Source organism: Hypanus sabinus, chromosome 1, assembly GCF_030144855.1.
Source record: "Hypanus sabinus isolate sHypSab1 chromosome 1, sHypSab1.hap1, whole genome shotgun sequence".
NCBI classification, from domain to species: domain Eukaryota; kingdom Metazoa; phylum Chordata; class Chondrichthyes; order Myliobatiformes; family Dasyatidae; genus Hypanus; species Hypanus sabinus.
Window position 1 is genome coordinate 54,251,910 of NC_082706.1, and position 19,090 is coordinate 54,270,999.

Here is a 19,090-nt window from a genome sequence, read left to right on the forward strand (position 1 = left end):
TTACCGTTTTGATTCTCCTTCAGGACTTTCCACCTTATATACTGTATCTATGTGTCTTATTAAATGCTTATACTTTATCCTATTATCGAACATTCCCCCTTGATAGATCAACAAAATTCCAAACATCGAGTCTTGTCTCCTCTTCCAAGTTCCTTCTTGTTTCTTACCCGAACTCCAGTCACTTTCTCCTGTGATCCCGATCTTGTTTCCAGTTTTTCAAGAATGTTTCACAGGTCAGTTTCTCCTATCTGAAGTTTTGCTCTCTCAGTCATGGTTCGCTTAGATCCTGTATCTATAGGGATTCCATCCTCATCACCAGATTGTCAGAGAGATTTACTATCGCCAATTATATTTAAACAAAGGCACAGATCCCAGTATTTGATTAAATTAATTTAGTACTTGATCACGGAGAGACCACTAAGAGACTCTGCTAAAGCGAACACAAGCATGGTCTTTTATATCTTAAAATACATGCACTTCACCAGTTTTCAGGGGTCAAGAGTTCCTGCTTAGAACTTTTCGACAAGGTTCATGATGCTTCCATACAGCGCATCAGCTCTGCAGGGTGACAACTGTAGAACCAATTATACAATGTTACTGAAAGTCTACAGACAAACAGGTGATTGTACAAATATATAAACAAGCATAAAGAATGCTAAAACTATAGGGAAAACAATAAAAACATCAATCCCACAGCAGTGTCTGTGCTCCTGAAACTGGATCAGATTCACAACACTGGACAAGGTCAGCTGTGACCATTGCACTGCTTTGAGAAATCGGTCAATCTTTCTGACCATATTATTCAGAATATACAGGGCCAGGATGCATCTTATCATCTCGATCCGTTCACCTCTCCACTGATTTCCACAAACATGGAACGCCTTTCCATCCCAGTACGTTCTGCCAACATTTCAAACTGAAAGAAAGGAAGGAGAGAGAGGGTATTAATAGAATTATAAAGTCCACAGGCTTCAGATACACGGGCAATGGTAGCAGTAACAGAGACGGAGAGAGCTGTTCCATTGGGATGGGCTTCAGCTGAACTGTGTTGTGGCCAGTGTCCTGGGGAATCACGTGAATACTGTGTAGACCAGGCTTCAGACTAGACAGAAAGGGGAGGGTTCCAAGGGCAGAATGATTAATAACTGAAGAGGAAGTGAGGGAGCGGTGGCACAGAGGAGTGAGGGGGGATTTGACAAACAATGTGTGTCAGGAGGGGGCAGAAAATATCAGTAAAATGAGGCAGCACAAAGTAAAGCCCAAGTAATAGAGTTTAACACATGGCTAAGGAGATGGTGCAGGAGGAGGAGGGCTTCAGATTATTGGATCATTGTGCTCTCGTCCAGGGAAGATGGGACCTGTACCGATGGGATGGTTTGCACCTGAACTAGAGGGGAACGACTATCCCAGAATGAAGATTTGCTAATGCTGCAAGGGGGGTGGGGTGGTGTTTAAACTAGAACTACACAGGATGGGAACCAGAGCACCTGAACAGATAGTGGAGTGGTTGTGGGGAAAGAGGTTGCTGAGCCTACACACAAGGTCAGGAATCAAAAGTTTGACCATGAGTTTTGTATATTTCAATGCAGGGAGTATTGTAGGAAAGGTGGATGAGCTTAGGGCATTCAAAGGATTCAAAGTACATTTATTATCAAGGTACGTATGAAGTGTACAACCTTGAGATTTGTCTGCTTACAATCAGTCACAAAACAAAAATCCTGAAAAAACAATTTAAAAAATGACCAATGCCCAGTGTGCAGAGAAAGAGGAGAAAAACACACTAATCATGTAAACAATTAAATTAAGTGACTGCATTCCGAACCAAATGGAGTCCATAGACCCGAATCCTGGAGCAGCTGGAGAAGGGCCATAGTTCATCATAGAGTGTGGCAAATTGCCACAAATTGACACAAAGACTGAAGCAGTCTCACAGGTTCAGGGTAAAATGTGAAAGTTTAAGGGGAACATCAGGGGAAACGTTTTTGCTCAGAGGGTTCTGAGAATGTGTATTGAGCTGCCATTGTAAGTGATGCATGCAAGCTTGATTTCAACGTTTAAGAGAAGTTTGGATCGGTACATGGATGGTAGGGGTATGGAGGGCTATTGTCCAGGTGCAGGTCAATGGGAGTAGGCTGTTTAAATGGCTCAGCAGAAATTAGATAGGTTGAAGGGTCTGTTTTCTGTGACTCTGACTCTAAGCATAATTTGGAGTATTGTCTGCAGTTTTGACTACCTACCCGCTGGTTCAGAAGGTTGGGGGGATCAAGGGTGTCAGGAGCTGGGACAGAAGGAGATGTGGTCTGAGTCAGATCAACTATTTGCACAGTCTTTTGTTCCTTAAGGTTGTTATAGCCGGGGGTAGTAATGGGGCCAAGCTAACACCACCTATCAAATACTCTCAATGGTGTGTGCCTCATAGTCTCTGACAAGCAAGCCCACCTCCTGGCTTTCACATGTGGCTTAGCTTTAAACTGGCAGAACCGTTACAGGACAAGGGAAAAAAGCGGGATATGGCGCCTTAAAACCAGTCGCTTCGGGCTGACGGGGCTCATCAGCCGTGGCTGGCAACTCATCGAGAAGAAGGAAAACTCTGATCTCTAGCTTCACAGCTTGGTGCCTATACTCACTAACGGGGAAGACTTCAGGAGAAATTCCTAAGTGTAAATCTGGAGCTGAAGTCCCTAAGGCAGGGGTCAGCAACCCGCGATCTGGAGCCGCATGCGATTCTTTCATCTCTGTGCTGCGGCTCCCTGTGGCTTTGGAAAATAAATGAGTATTTAATTAAAATGTATTTTATGTTAGTTTGTTAGTTTTTGAAATGTAATTCTAAATTTGAAGATTATGGTGATCTTGTACAATCTAAATAAATCATGTTTTTTGTCGCTATTAATATACGTCACCACTGCCAATGCCTGACACCCGCCAGTGCGCGATTTCTTTAATTTTTCGATCCAAGGTAGGCTAACTATGGAGAATTCTAGAAAAAGTAAAGTGACTGAAGAAAACAGAACGTTTAATGATACGTGGGCAGATTCATTTGCTTTCACTGCTGACGAGACTGGTTTACCGGTATGCTTAATATGCAATGAGAAACTAGCAAACAACAAAAAGTCAAAAGTTGCAAGACATTTCCAGAATAAACACACAGCCTTTGCTCGAAAATATCCGGATGGAGATGAGACAAAAATAGCCATTTCGGAACCGATGCAGAAGGTTGATCTGAGCAAAAATCATTTCAAGAAGTGGATGAAGTCTGGAAAATCAACTACATATGCTAGTTTTGCTGCCGCTCAGGAAATAGTCAGGCATGGGAAGCAGTTTACAGATGGTGAATATGTAAAAGAATCTTTCATTAAGATTTCAGAACATCTATTCACGGACTTTAAAAACAAGAGTGAAATTGTGCAGAAAATCAGGGATATGCCCCTCTCTGCAAAGACTGTCAAAGACAGAACCATAAAAATGGCAGAAGACATCACAAGACAGCAAATTAAAGACATCAATTCAGCTGTGGCCTACTCAATTGCCTGTGATGAGTCTAAAGGCAAAGGTGATATTGAACACATAGCGCTGTTTTGCCGGTATGTAAACTCTACCGGGCCACAGGAAGAAATGATTGAGTTGATACCTTTAAAAGGCCAAACACAGGGTGGGGAGGACATCTGTGAGGCTGTCTTGAATTATTTAAGAGCCAAAGGAATAAAGACCACCCACCTGGTGTCAGTAGCTACTGATGGGGCACCATGTATGACTGGAGCGCACAAGCAATTTGTGGCTTTACTGCAGAAGTCACTGGACAGAAAGCTGCTGACTTTTCACTGCATCTTGCATCAAGAGGCACTGTGTGCTCAAACATTTCCTCCGGAATGCACAGAAGTAATGGATGTTGTCATTCAGATTGTCAATAAAATAATGGCAAAAAGTTTAAATCACCGTCAATTCCGTTTGTTACTGGACGAGCTGGAAAGCGCATATTCTGATCTCCTGCTGCACAACAAAGTCCGGTGGCTGTCAAGAGGAGAGGTGCTGAAACGCTTTGTTGCATGTCTGGAAGAAGTGAAAACTTTCCTGGGCAGCAAAGGACTCACCTTTCCTGAACTGGAACAGCCAGAGTGGCTGGAAAAGCTACACTTCATGGTAGACATGACAGCGCACCTGAACACGCTGAACACAGCTCTTCAGGGGAAAGGATGCACAGCCCTGCACATGTTGGAGGATGTTTTGGCATTCGAGCGCAAGTTGACAGTGCTTGCCAGAGATTTACAGAAAGGCACATTGTCTCACTTCCCCAATTTGAGAGGGTTCAAACAAGCTCACGACATGATAAATTCGGAGCATTTACATTCTGCAATCATTGCAATACAAGCATCATTTGGGAAACGCTTCTCTGAGTTCAGAGAGGGAAAAAACACATTATCCTTCCCGGTCACTTCCCTAAGCATCGATCCATCCCTACTGAATACGACTGCATTGGCAGATGTGAGTAAACCTGATCTTGAGATGGAACTGGCCGACATAGCCGACGAAAACATATGGGTGTCCACGTTTAGACGCTTGACAGCAGACCTTGAAGATGTTGCCCATCAGAAGGCCGTTCTTGTTCAGAATCACAAATGGAGTGATATTGAAAACCTCCTCAAACCGGACAAACTTCAGTTCGAAACATAGAATGCTATCCCCGACATTAATGTAAACATTAAAAAGTATGCGCTTGGAGTCCTGTCGATCTTTGGATCCACATATGTATGTGAACAGGTGTTCTCCAACATGAACTTTATTAAAAATAAACATCGCGCACGCCTCACAGATGACAGCTTGCGATCCCGTGTAAAGATGAAGGTGACGTCATCCAGCCCTGATGTGCAGACGCTGTGCGCTGAGGTCCAGGAGCAGAAATCCCATTAACCAAGTATGATAAATATTTTAATTGCCTACTATTTTACGTATATTCAATTTTTTTCATTTTTCATTGAAATAGTACTTTTATTTTTCAGGTTGACAGCTGGCAGACAATTTAAGTTCGGCGTTTTTCATAAATACAAGAAGGACTCAAATAGACATTGAGTATTTTACTTCAAAGTAACCTTCAACCCAACGTCTTTTTTTTGGAGTTCAAAATGTTTTTGTTGCATGCAGAAATGTAATTTCGTTTTCTCTGCAGGAGTTCATCGATTTCATAAATGCAACACATTATAGTTTGTTTATACATAGCATAAAGGCAAAAAAATGTTGTATGCAGTGTTATTTCATTTTAAATGTCAAACAGGTTTTGTGGCTCCCAGTATTTTTTTTCTGGGGAAAACGGGTCCAAATGGCACTTTCAGTGGTAAAGGTTGCCAACCCCTGCCCTAAGGAATTCCGACGTTGAGTTCAATATTGACTTGACACTCCTGCAATGCTGCTGGTACTAATCTGTATTGGCTCTGGTATTACTATGGGTTTATTAGTTTCATGGAGAGGGGAAGCTTGCTACACGGGCAACAGCTTGCTCTCCATATCGTACTGCCAAGGTTTGCATATCTGTACAGCTAGGGTGCAATATCCATGGTCAACTGGTGACTGGTGACTGGTGCAGGCCCTCACTCACAGTCTTTTGCCACTGGCTGAACGTCCAAGTTCGTGCTGCCTTTCACTGATCCTGTTATAGTTAATATTCTATGGATTTTTGAATATGCCCACAGAAAAATGAATCAGGGTTGAATATAGAGATATTTATATTCTTTGATAATAATTTACTTTGAACTGTCATTTCCCCTGTGGTTATCAATACAATTGCATGGAAATGATGGTTCACTGTTACCCATCCAAGTCTGATCAAGGATGGTTAATAAATAGTAGACGTGTCTGCACACTCACAAAGTGGGACAGTAACACTGTAAAAATACCATATAAACCATATAACAATTACAGCACAGAAACAGGCCATCTCGACCCTTCTAGTCTGTGCCGAACTTTTACTCTCACCTAATCCCAACTACCTGCACTCAGCCCATAACCATCTATTCCTTTCCTGTCCATATACCTATCCAATTTTTTATTAAATGACAAAATCGAACCTGCCTCTACTATTACTACTGGAAGCTTGTTCCACACAGCTACTACTCTGAGTAAAGAAGTTCCCCCTCATGTTACCCCTAAACTTTTACCCCTACCCCTCTCTCAACTCATATCCTCTTGTTTGAATTTCCCCTACTCTCAATGGAAAAAGCCTATCCACGTCAACTGTATCTATACCCCTCATAATTTTAAATATCTCTATCCAGTCCCCCTGCAACCTTCTACACTCTAAAGAATAAAGACCTAACTTGTTCAACCTTTCTCTGTAACTTAGGTGCTGAAACCCAGGTAACATTCTAGTAAATCTCCTTTGTACTCTATTTTGTTGACATCTGTCCTATAATTTGGTGACAAAAACTGTACACAATACTCCAAATTTGGTCTCACCAATGCCTTGTACAATTTTAACATTACATCCCAACTCCTATACTCAATGCTTTGATTTACAAACATAAAGCCCAGCATACCAAAAGCTTTCTTCACCACCCTCTCCATATGAGATTCCACCTTCAGGGAACTATGCACCATTATTACTAGACCACTCTGTTCATTCCTCAGTGCCTTACCATTTACCATGTATGTCCTATATTGATTTGTCCTACCAAAACGTAGCACCTCACACTTATCAGCATTAAACTCCATCTGCCATCTTTCAGCCCGCTCTTCTAACTGGCCTAAATCTCTCTGCAAACTTTGAAAACCTACTTCATTATCTACAATGCCACCTATCTTAGTATCATCTGCATACTTACTAATCCAATTTACCACCCCATCATCCAGATCATTAATGCATATGACAAACAACATTGGCATACCACTAGTCACTGGCCTCCAACCTGACCAGCAGTTATCCACCACTACTCTCTGGCATCTCTCATCCAGCCACTGTTGAATCCATTTTACTACTTCAATATTAATACCTAACGATTGAACCTTCCTAACTAACCTTCCACATGGAACCTCATTAAAGGCCTTACTGAAGTACATATAGATTACATCCATTGCTTTACCCTGGTCATTTTTCCTAGTAACCTCTTCAAAAACTTCAATAAGATTTGTCAAACATGACCTTCCACTCACAAACCCATGTTGACTGTTTCTAATCAGACTCTGTCTATCCAGATAACTATATGTACCATCTCTAAGAATTTACCCACCACTGATGTGAAACTTACAGGACGATAATTGCTTGGCTTACTCTTGGAACCCTTTTTTAAACAATGGAACTACATGAGCAATACATTAATCCTCTGGCACCATCCCCGTTTCTAATGACATTTGAAATATTTCTGTCAGAGCCCCTGTTATTTCTACACTAATTTCCCTCAAGATTCTAGGGAACATCCTGTCAGGACCAGGAGACTTATCCACTTTTATATTCTTTAAAAACGCCAATACTTCCTCTTCTTTAATCATCATAGTTTCCATAACTAGCCTACTTGTTTCCCTTAACTTACACAATTCAATATCCTTCGCCTCAGTGAACACCAAAGAAAATAAATTGTTCAAAATCTCCCCCATCTCTTTTGGCTCTGCACATAGCTGTTCACTCTGTTTCTCTATGGGACCAATTTTATCCCTCCCTATCCTTTTGCAATTAATATCACTGTAAAAACACTTTGGATTTATTTTCACCTTACTTGCCAAAGCAACCTCATATCTTCTTTTAGCTTTTCTAATTTCTTTCTTAAGATTCTTTTTACATTCTTTATATTCCTTGAGCACCTCACTTACTCCATACTGCCTATACTTATTGTAGATCTCTCTCTTTTTCCAAACAAGTTTACAATATCCCTTGAAAAGCATGGCTTTCTCAAACTTTTAACCTTTCCTTTCAACCTAACATAAAGATTCTGTACCCTCAAAATTTCACCTTTAAATGACCTCCATTTCTCTAGTACATCCTTCCCATAAAGCAAATTGTCCCATCCAATCCTTCTAAATCCTTTCGTATCTCCTCAAAGTTAGCCCTTCTCCAATCAAAAATCTCAACCCTGGGTCCAGTCCTATCCTTCTCCATAATTATATTGAAACTAGTGGCATTGTGATCAATGGACCCAAAGTGCTCCCCAACACATACCTCTGGCAGCTGACCTATCTCACTCACTAACAGGAGATCCAACACTATCCCTTCTCTTGTTGGTACCTCTATGTATTGCTCCAAAAAACTATCCTGCACACATTTTACAAACTCCAAACCATCCAGCCCTTTTACAGAATTGGCTTCCCAGTTTATGTGATACTGATATTGATATCATTTCTCTGATTCTACTGATTTTTACCTTCTGCTACAGTGGCTTGTATTCATAAATCCTTGCATTGTGTTTCTCTGGTATCCCTAATAATTCAAACTGGGTCCCAATCACAACCCTGTGAACATCTGGAAAAGAGAGATGATCCAAATAACAATATGAAGCTGTAATGTTGAAGAAGCCACTTACATTTCTGTGCCACGATCGTCTGTAACTCCTCAGACTTGATCATATTCTTGTCACTGATCATGTCTATGATGTTGATGTTAACTATGAGTGCAACTCCATGTATTATATTTTCCGGAATAACAGGATAGTTGGCATCAGGATTTAAATTCGGTAACTAAGTGAGACAATGAAGAACTGGTTACAGAGGAAGCAGCAAGAACACCAATGATCAGAATCACTCAGCACTGAGGTGAACACTGTCTGGAGGGACCAGTCCCATCAGACAAAGTCCAGTGGTCACGGTCACTGATCTACTGAGATCCAGATAGGCCCCAACCTCACTCTTGCTTCAGGGATCAGTGGGATCTCTCTGTCCCTGACAATCTCCAGCTGGGAATGTTGCTCCATCTAGTTCACTGTTATTTCTCAGTTCCTTTCATTGTGGGTCCCCTCTGTCCCATGAGCTGTTTCAGAATTTGCTCTGCTCTTCAATAATCAGTCCCTTCCTCTGTTTAATGGATCAACATTTTTCCCTAAATGTCAGGACATGATAACAAAGTTTTCAGATGATTCAGAAACTGTTTGGTCCTTCACACTGCAGGATGATACAGATGGTTGGTCAGTGTGTAAACTGATGGGAAATTTAACCCTGAGGAGTGTGAGCTGTTCAGTCTCCATCAGTAATGTGGGAGAGACAATTGTGTGTTTTGTATCCAGATTGTAGGTTATACGAGGAAACTTAGTAAGCTTTTGTTCATGTTATTTCCCTTCAGCCATTCTGCCAGTCTAGTCTAGCCTTAGTCTTTCTCTCATCACACCATCAAGTCCCCACCATTCTGACAACCCACTGGAAATGACAGCAGCAGACTGACCTAATGACCTGTATGTCAGTGGTATGCGGGAGCTGGAAACAAAGAACACCGGGGGGGAGGGGAAACCCACATCATCACAGGAAGAGCATGCAGACACCACACAGACAGCTCCGGAGTCTGGGATGGAATCGGAATCACTGGATCTGCGAGGAAGCACTACTAACTGCTCCATCACTGTGTCACACAGTAGTACAGACGACCTGCTCCAATTATATCGGGTCCTGGTGAGGCTTGTGCACAGTTCAGGATTCCTGACCCAAGGAAGGATTACAGCAATAGCTGACCAGACTGATCCAGGGATGGTGGGTTTGACGAATAAAGAGAGATAAGACCAGGAACAGGGACAGAGTGTAGGGGAATGTAATGGGTGACAGATGGCACATATTGTTCATCATAGAAACTGTTCTACATGATTCACAAACACCATCATTGAATTGTTGTGTTCACTGTATGAGATGCTGTCTGATGTAATAACATCAGTATAATGTGACTGCTTCTGTATTTTTCTGAAATGAAAGTAAAAGACTGCAAATCTTGTTAAGTGCATAAAATGAATCTCACATTTTACTCACAAAATCCTACAAGGGCAAACACACTCCACCCATTCCTCACTAACCCCAGCCTTCTCCTCCAATCCAGTAAGCAGAACTGATCTAGTCTGGGCCTCAACACCCTTCTTCTGTTGGCCCATGGCCATTGACTCCTGAGTGTCTGTTCTCACATCAGTTTGGAATTAAGACATGATCTCATGTCCACACACAGAATTCCAACATCAAACCCCACATGGTGGAGAGGATGGACCATAATGGATGCCAGCAGAAGGCAATGTGGGAGACAAGGAGGAGCTGCTCCAGGTGAGTTGGAGCAGGGGTCTGACCATCATAGGGGCAGGTGACCCTGTGACCTTCACTAGCAGTGGAGTGGATGCTGGGGTCATGTGTTGCTGGGATTGATACATTTCCCCATCACTGCTCCGTCTCCTGACCTGTATCATGTGGAGGATGTCAGCACACCACTCAGTCCTCCCTCCCCTGGACAAGAGCTCAACGTATCCCAACAATGTGTAGAGAGCAGGTGAGGTGAGGACAGCCAGCAGTGAGATGCCAGGGAGTGTGGTGTGGAACTCCCTGACCAATCTCTGTCACTGTGTCCACATGTGCCACTCGAGGATTAATCTCTGTCACTGTATTCTCAAATGTTACTCTTTGTTTGGTATTTCCGTATAACTCCTTTTACGGAGTGCCTCCCTCAGCCTAGATTATAGCTTCATTCAATCGGATCATGGACCCAGTCTTCTGAACCATGGCATTTTTGTCGGAAACTTTTCTTGGAGCCAGTTCTCCCTTCTCTCTCTGAGGTTGTTCAGTGTTTAATGGGTTGTGGAAATCAAGAATATGAAGTAATGGAGGAAACTCACGTTTGTTCCTTTGGCTTCCTTCCAGGGTCGTCTGTAACACTCTCTTTGTCTGATCAGTGTTCGCCAGAGCATTCCATCCAGTTGAATCCCAAAACCTTAAACTCCCTGCTCTGTAGGATCTGAGCTGTAAATTTTCAAAAAAGAGTACATTTGTATGGCATGTTTCATGGAGAGTGAAGTTCAGTGTAATGTAGAACACAGGACAGACGGTGTTTACACAGCAAGATCCCATAAACAGTAGAATGGTGATCAACAGAAGATCTGCTTTGTGTCATTGGCTGATGGGTAAAAACATTCACAGGGACACGGGAGAACTCCCTGCTTTTCCCTCATTGATGGGACATTCCAATCTGTGGGAGAACTCTTTGCTCTTTTCTCAGTGACAGGACATCTCAGTCTGTGGGAGATCTCCCTGATCTTCACTCAGTCACATGATGTCTCATAACACAAGGAAACGCCGCTTCCCTTGCTGCCCTGGGACTGTCTACATTCTCCTGAGAGGGCAGGCGAGTCCTCGATATACAGACCTAGAAACACTCCAACTGCAGCAATGTAATCCTGATTCTCTGGATTCCCCTTTCAAACTGCAACATTCCAGTTCACTGAGAAAACCAAATTAATAAGGACAGTCTTAGTGTGAGAGAGTAGATATGTGGAGAATACTCAACATATCAGGCAGCATCCATGGAGAAAGGAACAGGGAATTTGTAGAATTCCTACAACTTGGCTTTTTAGAGGAATTTTTGGTTAAACCCACTCGGGCAAAGATCACTCTGGATTAGATGTTATGAAATAAACTGGATTTGATAATGGAGTTTAAGGTAAGATCCATAATATGATTGAATTTACCCTGACATTGAGAAGAAAGAAACAAACATTTGATGTATCGGTGTAACAGTTGAGTGAAGGGAATTACAGGGAAATGAGAGAGGAGCTGGCCAAAGTTGATTGGAAGGGCACACTAGCAGTGATGAGAGCAGAACACCAATGGCTGGTGTTTCTGGGAGCAATTCAAAAGATACATCCTAATGTGGAAGATGCATTCTAAAATCGGGTTTGGTGGGGGATGCGTAATGAGGTAACCGTGACTAACAGGGAAATTCAAAGTCAGCAGAAAAGCAGAAGTGAGGGCATATAATATAGCAATAATAGTGGGAAGTTAGAGGATTGGAAAGATTTTAAAATCCAACGGAAGATAACTTTAAAGTGATAGGGAGAGAAAGATGAAATTTGAGGATAAGCCAGCCAAGAATATAACAGTTATACTAAAAGATTTTTCAGGTATATAGAGTGAAAGAGAGACAAGAGCGGATATCAGATCTCTAAAAAAATAATGCTGGAGAGGTAGTAATGGGGGACACAGAAATGGCAAATGAACTGAATAAGTATTTTACATCTGTCTTCACTGTGGAGACTCAATGCCAGAAATTCAAGAATGTCAGGGACTAGGAGTGAGTGTAGCTGCTGTTAGTAAGGGGAAAGTGATGGGAAGTGGAAAAGTTTGAACGTAAATAAGTCACCTAGACTAGATAAACTGCAGCCCAGGCTCTGAAGGGGGTTCCTGAAGAGATTGTGGAAGCATTAGTTGTGATCTTTGAAAAAACACTAGAATCTAGATTGGTTCTGAAGGACTGGAAAATTGCAAATGCCATCTCCCAATCTGTCTCAGTGCTTCTACAGACTCCATGTTTCCTTAACACTACCTGCCTCTCCACCTGAATTTGTATCACCCCAAAAATTGGCCACAAAGCCAATTCCATATACCAAATATTTGGCATATAACATGAAAAAAGCAGTCCAAATATTGATCCCTGTGTAACACCGCTAGTCACCAGCAGACAGCCAGGAAAAGCCCCATCTATTCCCAAATTTGCCTCCTGCCAGTCAGCCAATCTTCTGTCAACGCTCATAACTGTCCTTTAATACCATGGGCTATTAACATGTTTAGCAGTTTCATGTATGTAATACCTTGTTACACACCTTCTGAAAATCCAAGGTAACAACATTCACAACTTTGTCTATCCTGCTAGTTATTTCCTCAAAGAATTCCAAACAGATTTTTCAGAAAAAATTCCCATTCATGAGACCATGCTGACTTTGGCCTATTTTGTCATATGCCTCTAAGCGTATCAAAACATAATCCGTCATGGGAGATTACTCCAGTCAGGGGGTGGTAAATCTGTGGAATTTGTTGCCACGAGAGGCTTTGGAGGCCATGTCATTGGGTGTAATTAAGGCAGAGATAGATTGGTTCTTGATTAGCCAGGGCATCAAAGGGTATGGCGTGAAAGCAGGGGAGCGGGATAACTGGATGAATTGGGATAGCCCATGATTGAATGGTGGAGCAGACTTGATGGGCCAAATGGCCTACTTCTGCTCCTATATCTTATGTTCTTATGATGGAGTGAAGTATTTTCCCAACCACCGACCTCCAGCTAATTGGTGTATAATGTCTTGTCTTTTACCTCCCACTTCTCCCCTTTTAATTTCTCAGCAAATTGTTGACTGGTATCAGGGACTTGGATTTAAAAGCACCTTTCCCAGCCTCGGGACCTTCCGAGGTGCTTCCCAGCCAAGTGATTGGAGTGGGGTGACCTATCCCTCCCTCTGATGTGGACATCAGGAAGACAGAAAAAGGGGTGTGAATTCACAGTGAATTGAGCAACGTATAACTGTTTGTGTGTTTATATTAAACTGACAGCAGTGTGTGTACCTCTGTTGTGAGAACGTAGGGATTCATCCCCGTTGGGACACAGGTTACGGTCACTCCTTTTGGATCCAGAGCCGAGAGGAATATGTTGATGGTCGATGATTTACCAGTCCCCACCATGCCAAAGAGCAGGATGTTTATGCAGCCTCCGCAGCCCTCGGGGGGTAGTAGTTACACAAGTAGTTCCTCAGAGTCCACAGATTCCTGACAAAGACCAGAGAGACGGAGCATCAGCTGTCTGGGTGAAACGGGTTAACGAATTCAACAGAGTGATCTCTGTCCGGTCAGGATGACGCAGCCTGATTATGCGAACCTACCGCTCGTCCATGGTTGGGAAGTGAAAACAGCCGTCCTTCGAAAAATCCGAAATACAATGTGAAAGCATTAATTTCTTTGTTTTTATCTGGGGGGGTGGGGTGCTTTCAGCAACGGATTGAAGACATAAACTCACCGCTTTCCATGTTTGGCATTGTGTAAACCCAGTGACCGCGCTTCTGCCTGCGGGATCCACGTCTGTTTCTTGCTGGCACTTTCACTTTCGATACGCTAACTTGGTCAGGATGATCAAAGTCAGGCAGGAACCAATAAAGAGTTTTACAGTCACATCACATTCATTCCGTCTTTGCTGTTGGTCGGATTCCACAACGCCACCCAGGACACAGGTTAACTCTCAAAAAAGAATCCTTTCCGTTTACAATACTATCATCCACGATAGGGAAACATGACGAGACTTTCCACCGAATAAACTCTGTCGCACTGTTCCATCAAGAATATTCTGTCGCATTATTCCATCTGGAAAAATCTGTCGCATTATTCCACTATAAAATTCTGTCACATTGCTTCACCAGGGAATGTTGTTGACTTCCAACCCTACTGGCGAATTCCCATTCCTTCACCTTCCCTGTGAGTCTGTGGACATTGTGCTCAGTCTCCTCACGCCCCTCCCCTGTCCAACATGTCGGCTTCATCTTTGCTCCTTGATGTTGTCATAGTTTCCCATATCACTCATCTTCTTTATAACTACAGCAATTGTAATGCTTTGTAATTTCAAAACATTAAACTAATTCAAATCATGAAAGTTTGAAAATGTGGATGTAACTTCATGTTTACTTTAAGCGAGGTGCGCTTATACCAAGTGGTAGTTTGATGACACATGCAATTTATGTATTTATACACACACCCCATATTGGGTTAATTAAATGAACAACAATGCTTCATCAACCAATGTATACAAATAGACTCTTCTCGGGCTTCCAGCTGGGTACAGGTATCGACTTTAGTCAGCTTTTCAATGACAAAATCTGCCATCTTCCCTGGGGGCATGTCTCGTCCACTGGTATATACACCCCTATCCCTCCTAATGGGTTAGTCCTCATCCAACCAGGTTTCCGTGCTCTCAACTTGCTTACAATTGAATTCTAGTTCTTACTTAGAGTGAGATCTTCATCTTTGTTAAAATTCTTTGCCTTTAGTTATATTTTAATGGCTTCTTTCACCATGCGGTCCCAACGCCTTTGTGGTACTGAAGTCAAGCCTAAGAGCATTGTCAACAGTATCTGGTGTGAGTTTAATATTGTGTGTGTATGCGCGGCATAAACTTGATTCTCACAGCACCTGCGTGTACGGGAGATGGGGTTGGTGTGTGGCTGGATCTCCTTTTCCCCTAGACATATATCTGCCTGTTGGGTAAGTGTTACAGGCTTCTTTCACCATGTGTTCCCAACGCCTTTGTGGCACTGAAGTCAAGCCTAAGAGCATTGTCAATGCAATGTTCTGCTACCGCCGATATCTCAGGGTAACCCAGGTGGATACACATCCTATCTTCCTCAATGTCATGAGCCCCATTTTGCTGATATACACTGCTCTGCATTCATAGGGAATCCCGTAAACTTCAACTGCCCTGAGTCTCATATTGTCTTTGATCTGCATAACCTGTGATTTGAGCTTCCTTGTGAGAAACACATGCACTTGGACTTGTACCTAAACAATAACAGCCACCATCACATCTCCCAAGGTAGAGTGGCCCTTTCTACTTTGACTGTGCAAAAACTATTTCAGACTCTGAGAGTTCCAGGATGAAATAAGATGATTAAGCATGGCGTTCCTACAGAATGGCTACAGGGTGAAGAAAACCAATTGGGCCCTTGAAATAGCCAAAGGAAGAAGCAGGAAAACTAACAAAGACGTGAGTTGTAATCTTAGTCAGCTCCATCACAGGCACTATACATTTCTAGTATCTCCTCCTCACACATGTTCAGTGTTCATACAGTTCTAGTGTCTGCTCCTCCTCACAAACAATCAGTGTTTATACTGTTCATGTATCTCCGCAAAGACGGTCAGTGTTCATATAGTTCTAGTCTCTCTTACTCACACACAGTCACTGTTTATACAGTTCTGGTATCTCCTCCTCACAGATAGTCAATGTTTATACGTTTTCAGTATTTTCTCCTCACAGTCAGTGTTTATACAGTAATAGTGTCTCCTCTTTATACACAGTTAGTGTCACCGCGAGAGCCACTGATCGATTCTCCTGATCGCTCCTCCAAAACCCACCTTTCTGTGGGCACAACAAAGCTCACTCAATGTCCAAAACCATGTGTCTGTGAGTCTATCATCTGACCTTCTATTTAACTCACCGTGCTGAACACCAACGGTCCATCAAGCATTTCCACCCTTCTCTCTAAGAATACAGAAGCTGCCAGTGTCCTTGCAGAAATATAAACACGCTGCAGAGAAACCATAACACCATCTCTGAGCCGTCTGCACCTCTCTCTCTCTTAATAACAAAGTGTCTGCATTGGACACCTCCGTCTCTCTGGAAAAGCTCAGTTCATAGGGACAATTCAGGATCCCGTCACACAGTCCATATTTATACGTTTCTAGTATCTCATCCTCACACACTGTCGGTTTTTATACATTTCTAGTATATTCCCCTCACAGACAGACAGAATTTATGGTGTTCTAGTGTCTTCAGAATTATTTCAGTTTGGATTATCCTGTTCATGTATCCGTACTCAGACACAGTACCTGCTTATACAGTTCTAGTATCTCCTCCTCACACACGGTCATGGTTGACACAGTTCTGGTATCTCCTCCCCACACACTGTCATGGTTGACACAGTTCTAGTATCTCCTCCTCACACACTTTCATGATTTATACAGTTCTCATATATCCTCCTCGCACATTTTCAAGGTGCAAAGTTGGACCATTGGTGCCTCAAAACCAGTTGCTTTGTGTAAGTGGGGCTCATCAGCCTTGGACAGCAGCCCGCGTAGGAGAAGGAAAACTCTGATTTCAAACCTCTGCTGCCTTGCAGCCATGTCCTCCCATGGGAAAGGTTCTGGGGTAAACTCTGATGAAGGAATCTGGAGCCCGGGTCCCTCAGGCAGTTTGTTGTTGTTTACAACTTCACTCTAGCAACCTCTGAGACGACACTGGTGTGAAGCTGTATTGGTGCTTGCCTTCCCCTTGGACTACATCAGTGACGTGGAGAGGGGAATCTGCTGCAGGGACAACTGCCAGTTCTTCAAATTTTTCACCCTGGCTTCTGCCCTGGAGTGGACACAGTCCACCAGAGGCACAAACCCATGGTCCCCTGGGATCAACGGCTGCCTGGTACTGGTAGGGGCAGGTATAGCACTTGTTCTGCTTGTAAGGATGAGTGCAAGGAGGGAGATCATTGAGGAGGGATGAATAGACGAGGGAGTCATGCAACGAGTGATTCCTGTGGAAAGCAGAAAGTGTTGTGGAAGGAAGATGTGCTCGGTGGTTGGGTCCCTTTGGAGATGGTAGTTCCAGGGAACTATGTGCTGGGCATGGAGGCTGGTGGGTTTACAGGTGAGGACAAGAGGAACACTACCCCTGGTGTGATGGTGGGAGTGTGAGGTGTAGTCAGACAGGTGCTAACCTGCCCCTACACCTTCTCCATCACAACCATTCAGGGCATCAAACAGTCCTTCCAGGTGAGGTGAAACTTCACCTGTGGGCCTGTTGGGGTCACTCCTGCATCCGGTGGCCACCCATTTTAATTCCACTTTCCATTCCCAATCCTGATATGGCCTCAAATACTGCCACAATAAGGTGGCACAGGTTGGAGCAACAACACCTTATATTCCGTCTTCAACCTGATGACATGAACATCCATTTCCCAAACTTCTGGTAATGCCTCCCGACCAACCCCCATCCCCACTTCACCATTTCCCACCCCCCTTTTCCCCTTCTCCCTATCTCCTTGCCCACCGTCTCCCTCTGGTGCTCCTCTCCCGTTTTCTTTCTTCCATGGCCATCTGTCCTCTCCTATTAAATTTCCCCGTCTCCAGCCTTGTATCTATTCCCAGATCTTTACTTCATCCCTCCCCCTACAGGTTTCACCTGTCAGCTGGTGTTTCTCCCTCTTCTTCCCCCCCCACCCCACCATTTTTTAAATCTACTCCTCGTCTTTTTTCCTTCAGTGCTGCTGAAGGATCTCAGCCCAAAACATCGACTGTACTTTTTTTCTGTAGATGCTGCCTGACCTTTCGAGTTCCTCCAGCATTTTGTGTGTGTTATTGGATTGCCAGCATCTGCAGATTTCATGATTACATCAGTCACTGAAAGTAAGCATGCAGGTACAGCAGGCAGTGAAGAAAGCATGTTGCCCTTCTTAACAAGGGGAGTTGAGTATAGGAGCAAAGTGAGGGAGTGCAGCGTAGGTTCACGAGGTTAATTCCCGGGATGGCAGGACTGTCATATGTTTAAAGATTAGGGTGACTGGGCTTGTATACACTGGAATTTAGAAGGATGAGAGGGGATCTGATTGAAACATATAAGATTATTAAGGGATTGGACATGCTAGAGGCAGGAAGCATGTTCCCGATGTTGGGGGAGTCCAGAACCAGAGGCCACAGTTTAAGAATAAGGGGTAGGCCATTTAGAACGGTGGTGCTGGCTAAAGGGCCGAATGGCCTATTCCTGCACCTATTTTCTATAGATGCTGCCTGGCCTGCTGCGTTCCACTAGCATTTTGTGGGTGTTGCTTGAATTTCCAGCATCTACAGATTTCCTCGTGTTTGCGTAACTTTGCAGCAGCAGTTCCACACAACATATAATATTGTGCCGAGCATTTGGTCCATAATGACAGACGAAGAAGCTCTTGCACTCAACAATGGTTTTATTAAAATTATATACAATAACCATTCAAAGACTTTCAATTCTTTACAGTTGGTACCATTACTAACTTCACATTTTCAAAGTTCAAAAGTTTTGCTGCCCACGTGGCACTTTGATCTTTCACATTTACATTCAGTGGGTATAACCCCTACCCCTCAACTCCCACGGGAGAAGAACCCTAGACTGTGGTCCTTCCCCACCGGGCCCTTGCGGTGGCTGCACCGAGTTTGAGTGCGTCCCTCATCACGTACTCCTGCAGCCGAGAATGTGCCAGTCGGCAGCATTCCCCCACGGACATCTCCATGTGCTGGTAGACCATCAAGTTTCAGCCCGACCAAAGGGCGTCTTTGACCGAGTTGCTGATCTGCCAGCAGCACCGGATGTTGGTCTCCGTGTGCGTCCCCAGGAACAGTCCGTCGATCAGAGAGTCCTGTCTCGCAGCTGCTGGGGATCAACCTCGACACT

The 19,090-nt window shown here is 43.5% G+C and overlaps 1 long non-coding RNA gene across 1 annotated transcript; it reads right to left on the reverse strand.

The window, feature by feature from the left end:
• Positions 1 to 409: 409 nt before the first annotated feature.
• LOC132393880 (uncharacterized) lies at positions 410 to 14,342 on the reverse strand. The gene is made up of 5 exons (XR_009512093.1): positions 13,928 to 14,342; positions 13,480 to 13,680; positions 10,767 to 10,890; positions 8,499 to 8,652; positions 410 to 916 (listed from the first exon to the last, which is right to left on the reverse strand). It is a non-coding gene; the product is annotated as an uncharacterized LOC132393880 (long non-coding RNA).
• Between the last annotated feature and the right edge of the window lie 4,748 nt (positions 14,343 to 19,090).